At 33.3% G+C, this 9,047-nt stretch overlaps 1 long non-coding RNA gene across 1 annotated transcript; it reads right to left on the bottom strand.

Annotated features, from left to right (window-relative positions):
• Nucleotides 1–200: 200 nt before the first annotated feature.
• Nucleotides 201–4,605, bottom strand: LOC128073966 (uncharacterized). The gene is made up of 3 exons (XR_008202943.1): nucleotides 4,443–4,605; nucleotides 4,168–4,291; nucleotides 201–1,977 (listed from the first exon to the last, which is right to left on the bottom strand). It is a non-coding gene; the product is annotated as an uncharacterized LOC128073966 (long non-coding RNA).
• Nucleotides 4,606–9,047: the final 4,442 nt, after the last annotated feature.

The raw sequence follows: 9,047 nt of genomic DNA on the forward strand, positions 1-9,047 counted from the left end.
TCATCCCATACATAATTTCCTAGTGTGTTTTCCAGGACCACGATTGTTATTAACATTAAATATAACGCAGACTTTCAAAATCTACCTTGTAAATGTAAACCAAAATTAAACTGTAATACTAGATGTCATAAAATGCTATTATTTAAAATTATAGAGAAGAAAAAAAAATAATCTTAGGAAGCTGTTATTTTAGCCTAAGATTTTATTTTCATACAAATACAAAAGAAATTCCCAAAGTACAGTTTTTTTTTTTTTTTTTCTTTTAACAACTATCAAATACTACATCTTACACAGGAAAACATCCAGTCGAAACAACTTACTCCATAGCTGACTTAAAATATGACTTATTTCTTGGCAGTTTCTTAATGTTCCTCCAAATTAATACATTTCAGTAAATGTCTACTGTGGATGGATTTCTAACAACCCTAATTGACTGACATTTTTGTTATATTGCCAGCCAATACTTTTTTGTTATTAGTGTCACACTGAAGAAGTTTGACACAAAATGCATTGAACTAAACAGATATATGCATTTAAATATCTGTATAAGTGAACAGCTTTTCCTCCAGAGTGTTTCACTCACCTCGTTCATTCTCTGTGCTTACAAACAAACTGCAAATATTCTTCTCAGTAATAGAATGTTACCAAATCTATTAATCACTTCATATCTGGTAATGATCAATTAGAATAAACATTTATTTTACTCTGAAGAAAGACAGAGGAATAAATCTGTTCAAATATAGATACACAAGTAGACACTGGGAACACACACAGTCTAGCAAAGTGAAACTGCTTTGGGACTCATAAGATACAGAGTCAAATATAACTTCTGACACTCCTTTACTGTCCTATTTTCCAAAGATAATGTGCCTTTCTTATTTCATTCTCTGTATTTGCAAGACAGAGATAACAGACTCTATTGTTGGACAGACACATAATAAAAGAGCAAAGCACTTTTTGCCCTGACAAATTTCCACTGTGAACGGGTAAGGACAAGTGATATGAGGCAATACAGTATGAGTTTAATTTATCCTGAAAACATCTGAGTTACTTTGTGAAGCTAATCTTAGTTCAATAAAAAAACTTATTCAAGTGTAGGCTAAAAATGCAGTGCAGTAGCCAGCAAAATCTCTGCATTGGTTGATATAGCTGTACCAAGCTTACAGATTTTAGATTCTGTTCAGACTTTTGGGCTCTGTGCAAAGTCATGCTGCTCCTGTAAGCTTCACTGAATGAGCATCTCAAAAGGTTGCTGCACTGCTAATTTTATTATAAGACCACTGTACCAAGTATGATGGTAGTATGAATGTTTCACTGGTGGTACATACATCTAACCAGATCATCCCACATCAGAGAAACTCTACGCCTTTTTCTACTCCCCTTAAAGTCATGTGTAAATCTCCCAATTTTGTTCAAGAGAAATAAAACAAGATGCTGTAAAAATAAAACTGAGAAATTACATATTATATGCCAAAATATGCTACCTTGCAAGGCCTGGTTCTTACATTAGCCATTTTGCCAATTTCTACCAAGAAATGCTTGGAGGACAGGGTTGATATTTTATGCTTCATGTGCAAGAAAACTGGGGCAGCAATGACTGAACCATAGAGCTGAGGGAATAATTCACAGTTAATAATTTATTATAGCTTTCTTTCTTCCTTTTTGAACAGTTGTGAAAGAGCATTTTCCTTTCAGCTGAGAAAGGCAGTGGCGCACTGAGTAGCTCAAGGTGAGGAAGAGGCCATTAGATACTTTGCACCAATGGAGCCTGCCTTCTTGCTCAAGTCCTTTGCACACACATATTTGCTGCATGGTGTGCAGCTACTTGTGACCCAGTGAAGCTGACATGCAGGCTACAAAGCACCTGAAGAACAATAGCTCTTAGTTGTATGAGCATAAGATCTAAGGGCCTTGATTTGGGTGTTCATAAGGTAACCATCATCTGCTTGAGTCTCAAACGTAGCACAGGATACAGCTCTGAAAAGAAATCTGGGATTAGTTAAAAAAATTATAGTGTATTAATACTATCTATTTACTCATTAACATTTCCCAAACTTTGTAATTAAACTTGGTAGTAGTGGAGTTAATGAGCTATTTATTACAAGTATAGAATAACTAGAGACAGTGAAGATTAATTCAGTTTAGATATTATATGATTTATTTACAGTAACAAACTGAAACAGGTCTTCTCTTGAATACAAGTCTTACACAGACAGTGTTACTTTGTAAATTTGCCATTCTACAGATATTTCTGCCAATGTTTGGCCATACTGCAAGGCCATTTTGACTATTCATTAAGTTATGAATACATAACATGTTTGCAGATTGTGTATTTGATACACACTGTGTATCTGATGATGCTGATGATACATGACTATAAGGGGAAAAGAACAGGAGATTAGAGGTAAAGTATTGCAGCTAGCATACAACAAGCAGCCAAACTTTTCATTCTCTGCAGGGCAGAAAAGAAATTAAAACTAATAACATTGTTCATTTTCAATAATTGCATATTAAAACTTCAACTATGACTTTCACTGGTATAATCCACTATTCAGTAAAAACACATTTTAAGCAGCCACTCAGTAAGTTAATTTCCTATAATATTCTTGCAAAGTGAGCACAAAATGAGTTAGAGTATTGCCATGTAAAATGCAACGTTTCACTTTAATAAATGTTTGCAGATTTCAGCCTTCATTATCTGCTTAGCTGTACTCATCTGAAAATAGAGAGCTTGTAAATACAACCTTTTTTGAGCATCAACAGCTGAAACTTTAGTTCAGATTTTTAAGGGCTGAAAATCCATAAAAGAATGGGAAGAAACATAAAATTTGGGGCTTTCTGAACTGCAGGTTTTCTGACTCTTACATATATACAAATGTAAAAGTATCTTTACGTCACTGATAAACAGGCCCTACAATTCTGTGATTCTGTGATATTATATATTTGCATGTATAGGTACATTACATATATAAAAATACACCAACAAAAGCGATAGTAAAAATTCCATTCAAGATCAGCAATAACAGATCAATTCTAAACAATAAATTTAGAATTTTTTTTTTTAAGATACATATTTACTAACAGCTACAGTGAAGACAAAACAGTTTTAAGTCTTTAATTATAGACAAAAAAACTCCCTATCACAACAGTACAAAACCAAGACAAGGTCCAATATTTGTAGTAGTATGTAGATCACTTCAAAAGTATTGCTTCCTATTTATTTCCATGAAAACTAGAAGAAAGAGCACAATAACATCACTTGATAGAGCAAATTCTTAGCTGCAAAAGAATATTTTTAACATAGTTACCACCAGTTGCCAATATGCTACTCTTCAATAGGAAGCATTACTTTTGAATCAACTCTTTAAATATGCATACTGTTGTTTAGGCAGTGAAGCTGAGTAAAGCAACACCAAAAGTTTTAAATGAGATTTTCAAGTTTCATGTCATCACTGAGGTTGTTTCATCCTCAGACTGTATCTGCATGACGATTTGCATGACAACTCACACGTCCAAACAGCATGAACAACAACTCTGATTGCTGTTTAATCCTTAGGGCAAGAAGTCTGAACACCATTAGGTGACAATTCTCATTACTGATAAAATGGAGTTTGCATACCCAATTAGATAAGCTAAGTGGGAATTTTTCTTTTAGGATGACATTCCTTTATCTGATGGCTTAATTTGAATTATCAGAGGGTAAGTGTCTTTGACATAGTGATAGGTGACAGTTCTTCACATAGTGAATGCATGGTATTCTTTGCTCCTGATATATGAAGAAAAACAAAATGAGATTGCAACTGTATTTCCTCAATGGCTGCAGAAACCAAAAGGAAAATGGGGAGATACACTTCCTCAAGTAATCACATAGCCACTACTGCAAAACCAGAAGGGCATGGTTTTGATTCACGTTAGGCAGATTGTGTTCAGGAGAAGCTCCAACATACATTCTACATCATTAAATTTAGGAAAAGGGTAGGCTTCATAAATTGTGTGAAAATGGCAAAATGATCTATGCACAATTACTTCTTTTCTTCCTCTGAAAGCTGATAAGAAAGGTTCTAGGTGACCTCATTAAACTGGAATTCTGAATTTATTCTTGTATCCAATTACATTCTCTTTATACTCATATATATATTTCCATTGTACTCATATTTAGGCACTTACTTCACCAATGAACTTTTCCAACCTCTCTCCTTTCCATTCTCCTCTATGGGTTTATCTGTCTTGAATTTCATTTCTCTTTCCTTTTCATCCTCAGAATTCCCTTTTCATTTGCTCCCAGTTATCCCTGAAAAAGTGGTATGATCAAGACCTTCACAGACAAGATTTCCAGCAGCCTCCATCTTAAGTGTTGGGTACAAAGCATATAGATAACAATGACTCTTATGCCCTTCTTTTCCTCTTTATTTCAGCCTTCATAGGACAATCAAACTACTAACCTCTGAGTTATTCCTTCCTTAAAAGTGATCCCAAGAAGGCAAACTACCTTGTCAGCATCAATTGCAAGCATTTGCCAGATGTATACAGCAGGGATCTCTAGAAAGTCCCTTAGTTGTTCTACAGTCGTTGTAGATGTAACAAACCTCTGGACAGACACAGGATCTGAAATTTGAATTAAAAAAATAAAATGTCACAACCACATTGCAATAAACTGGGCCAAAAGTGAGGGCACATGCAGTATATCATCTTTAGAACACATTTTATGTCTTGCTGAAATAAATTATATATATATATTTTTATCACTTATTGTAACAAATTTAGTCTGCCTGTGATCCACAGATACATGAAGTATTTTTATTTTAAATTTTGATGACATTTTTAATTGCTCTAACCACAAACTGTTTATATCCAACAAATATTTATTTTAAATTAAGCTTAAAATAAAAACCTTCTTCCTGTTATTATTTTTACACAAGTATCATTGTTGGTTTCATTCATGTCAGCACAACTCAGAAATGAGTTTTAGATGAGTTGAGCTGCCTTTGCTGACTAAATTTGCAGCAGCAAAGCATAAAGCATTTCAGGCTCTTCAGTAGCACAGTCTTATTTTTTGTTATTGAGAGATGGATAGCTTTAAAAATAAATACACACACAGATCTCAATATGTGTCTTTCTTGTAATCTCCATGCAATGTATTGAGGGATTTCAGTGCATTAGAAAGTCAGCAGGCTTTGCAAACATTTTTGTCATTTGGCATCTGAAAAACATGCACAGTACTACATATCTAAGTTGTACAGATGTTACAGTTACACAAGATTGTCTCTGTAATTAAGATACAGTACTTCCAAACAAACAATATATATGTTTGTATATATGTATACGACATACATACGCTTGTATAAAACAGCTATTTTATAGTAGGAATTCAAGTGTTTTGTAGCATGTAACAGTTCTCTGGGTAAAAATAAACTCAGGTCACACTTTGTTTTCTCATCTATGGCATGCTGTCCAGTTTTCAGTTTGGCACTGTCTAGGTATGCAGTCACAGATGGAAAGCCAGTATGCATTACATGCTTTTCACCTGTCATTAAACCCTGAGCTCCCTCCATCGTTTCGTAAACACAATTTGTAATTCAGTTAGTCCTCATGCAGGATATTCCAAAATAACTCAGCAAAATGATTACTATTAACAGTCCTGGATTTAAAAGCAATGAAAAATGAACCCACTCTTAGAAAACTACATATTTCCAGACCTGTAACCTACAGCACAGTGAGAGGGATTAAAATTATGTATGAGATTCTGTATTTTGAGTCTCTGATATGACTTTTATGTATTGAATTCTGGAACAAAAATGATTATACACATGATTTAATACTATCAAAATCAATTTTAGTCTCTTTTTTTCTACACTGTGTTAAACGTACAGAAGTTTCATACAACAGTACACAACTAATATCTACTACACGACATGAAAAGGATGATGACTTAGGGCATACAATATAAATATCTTTGCATCAGTAGATGACTTCAATTCTGAGGCCATGTTTCACTTTTAAGTCCATGATCTTTTGTATCATAGAATCGTAGAAAGGCCTGGATTGAAAGGGACCATAATGATCACCTAGTTTCAAACTCCTGCTATGTGCAGGGTCGCCAAACACTAGACCAGGCTGCCCGAAATTCCTCTTGCTTTCACAGAACTCCTTAAATACAAAACAGCTTTAGAATATAACCAAAATCTCCTGACATGTTTCCTTAAATTATTATTTTATGTAAAACTATCACAAGTATTAAAAGAAGAGAGGAATACACTGAAAGGTATTGTAAGGAAAAGTAGGATGCAATAGCTTGTGTTTCTCTATTGGCAATATAAGGAGCTTATAATACTACCTTAGGATAAACCCTTAATTTTTAGGTGGTTAAACTTAGAGAAATGCATCTCACCCTGCAATGTCCCTTTAGAGAGCTTCTGCAGCTCTCTTCAGTTTCTATCTGGGGGTGATACTTCAGTGAGTAATACTTCATATTGCTAACAGTATTCATTATAACTATACAATGTCATCCAGGTGTATGTCGTCCCAAGAATTACTTTTTTTGCTTAATTACATCATGGAATTTTTAATATTTGTACATTTGAAATGCCAAAGCTTTCACTGAAGAATAATTCTGTAGTGCATGCACAATACACAGTGCTAAATATTATATTAGGATTTCATATTATCACTGGTAATAAAAGCCACTCCTTACAATTAATGGCACTAAACTTGCTTTTTCTTTCATACATGCACTAAATTTCTTTCATACTAAGCACTAAAGTAAACCAACTTTTTCTGTTAAATACTAGAACATTCACTGGAGGAAGCAGCATATGGAAAAGTATGTTTAATTTTTACAATTTAGGCTCAAATTTTGTTCAAGACCTAACATATAGTCTACTTTGATCGCTGTGGGATATAAGTAAGCATATAAAATTACAAATTAATCTTTACTTACACAGTAGGAGAAAGATTTTAGGTCAGGGAGTAAGAGTTACAGGAGTATAACAGTAACATTTATTGGGTTATTGTATCTATTCGTAATACTGTAAAGTATGGAAAGAAAAGTAAACAATATAAAAATAGATGCAATCAGTGTCAAAGACAGATGTAATCTTTCACGTACCTATTCCAAAACTAATGCAGATATGCTCGATGGCTCTTCAAAGCGCAAAACACGTTTGAGAATGCAACACAAAGAAAATAAAAAAGAAATAAAAGTAGCATATCTATCTTTACTGTTTTACCATGAAATAAGCACTCAGCTACAGAAGTTTCTTACATGAAGATTAAAACGGCAAAAGCATGTCATTTTCTTACTTTTGTACAGGTGTGTGTATGGTGTGTGCATGTACATCTTTTTCCTTATGTCATTTATAATTTTATTGGTCTTGATATTTATATTGAACCAAAGCCAATGGCTGAATATATCATTTTGAAACATAACATTGGATTTTTTTTTATGTCCTAAATGTTTGAGTACATTTAACAAAACACTACATTTAGGCTTTCTATATGGGAAGAAACAAAACAGAAAGATTTGATAGCCAGAGATCCCTTCCAATCCCTACGATTCTGTGATTCGGTGAAAAGCAGATTTTGAACTTCTGAAAAAAAAATCTATACTGATCTTTGTTACTTTTACTAAAAATTGGAGAAAAATAGATTATTGATATCAGAAAAAAATATTTATTTCATAATAGGAAGACGTCTTCAAAGGAATAAATGATATTAAGCATTAGTTCAACTTTTGAAAATACAATTTTTCATTGGAGACCAACAAAAGCAAACATATCAAAATTCTTCTTCCAGCAACACAAGTTTAAATCTATGTAATCTGTTTGCTTCAGAGGATTGATTCAGACTTGCACCAGTATAAAGAGGAGTGAACGTGGCTTGCAAGAGGAAAATCGATGCTTGATGACAATTCCTGCCTAATATTGCATGCAGAATATGAATTCTGTTCATTGTGCATTGTTTCACACACAGCAAGTTAATTCTAGATCAAATTTTCTGTAATGAAGTTGTTTAATTATTTTTCTAGTTACAATTTTCAATAATGTTGAAACATTAGATATTTCAGCCCCTTTTCATCTATGCATATATTAATTAAAAAGAGAATTATTTTGTCTAGTATTACATTAAGTCAATTACCAAAAATTTAACAATTATTATTTATACAACAAATCACAAATCAATACATCATGATGCTGACTAAGAAAATCCCTTTACACTTAGGCAGTTGCACGCTGAGCTGTAATTTAAACCACGTGGCAGCATAAGGAAACATGAGTAGATAATTCAAATTGGATCTTTGCTTGATGGTCCTAAAATTAATAGAAATTACAAACAAGGGATTTAATTTAATAATTATGACCCACTCCAGCAGCTTAGTAGGTGGTAAGTAAATAAGAACTTGTTCTTGTGAGGTGCTTTACATTCTTAGGTGCCGTTGATTTCATTAGAAGCAGGAAGTAAGCGGTAAATAGGAAGTAAATGCCACTTAAGATGTGAGCATCAGTAGCTCAAAATTAGGCTCTTAATTCCTTGCAGTGAGTTCAAATTGCTAACATATTTAAAGCTGGCTCATTCACTGTCTGGTCTTCAAGTTCTGAACACACTTAAACATTTATGATATGTCATTGAAAGTATGAGATTTGAGAAAGTATGAAAAGTTGCCCTAGGGCCTCAACCACAAAATGATATGGCAGAAAGAGACAGGAAGTACACAACTGGAGAGTTTCCTTGAATATTTTCATAGAATAGAAACAAATTGAATATTTGATAGAATAGAAATGCACGGAATATAAATTTTCAGGGACTGGAAAAATTGTTCAGTTTTTTTTCCTAAACTGCAGCTCTCCCAGCTGCATAAGTTACAAGACTTATATAGGATATCAGGGATAGCTTTTATCTTGAGAATATTGAGCTATAACCCTAAATAAACTTTATGAACCTTGCTAAAGTCTTTTTTGTTTTAAAAGTACCATGCAGTGATAACAAAAATCAACAATATCATACAAAGAAAGAAATGTATAGACTGTTGTCAATATTAACAAGGTAAGAAC

Source organism: Tympanuchus pallidicinctus, unplaced genomic scaffold, assembly GCF_026119805.1.
Source record: "Tympanuchus pallidicinctus isolate F22 unplaced genomic scaffold, pur_lepc_1.0 scaffold8, whole genome shotgun sequence".
Classification (NCBI taxonomy): Eukaryota; Metazoa; Chordata; class Aves; order Galliformes; family Phasianidae; genus Tympanuchus; species Tympanuchus pallidicinctus.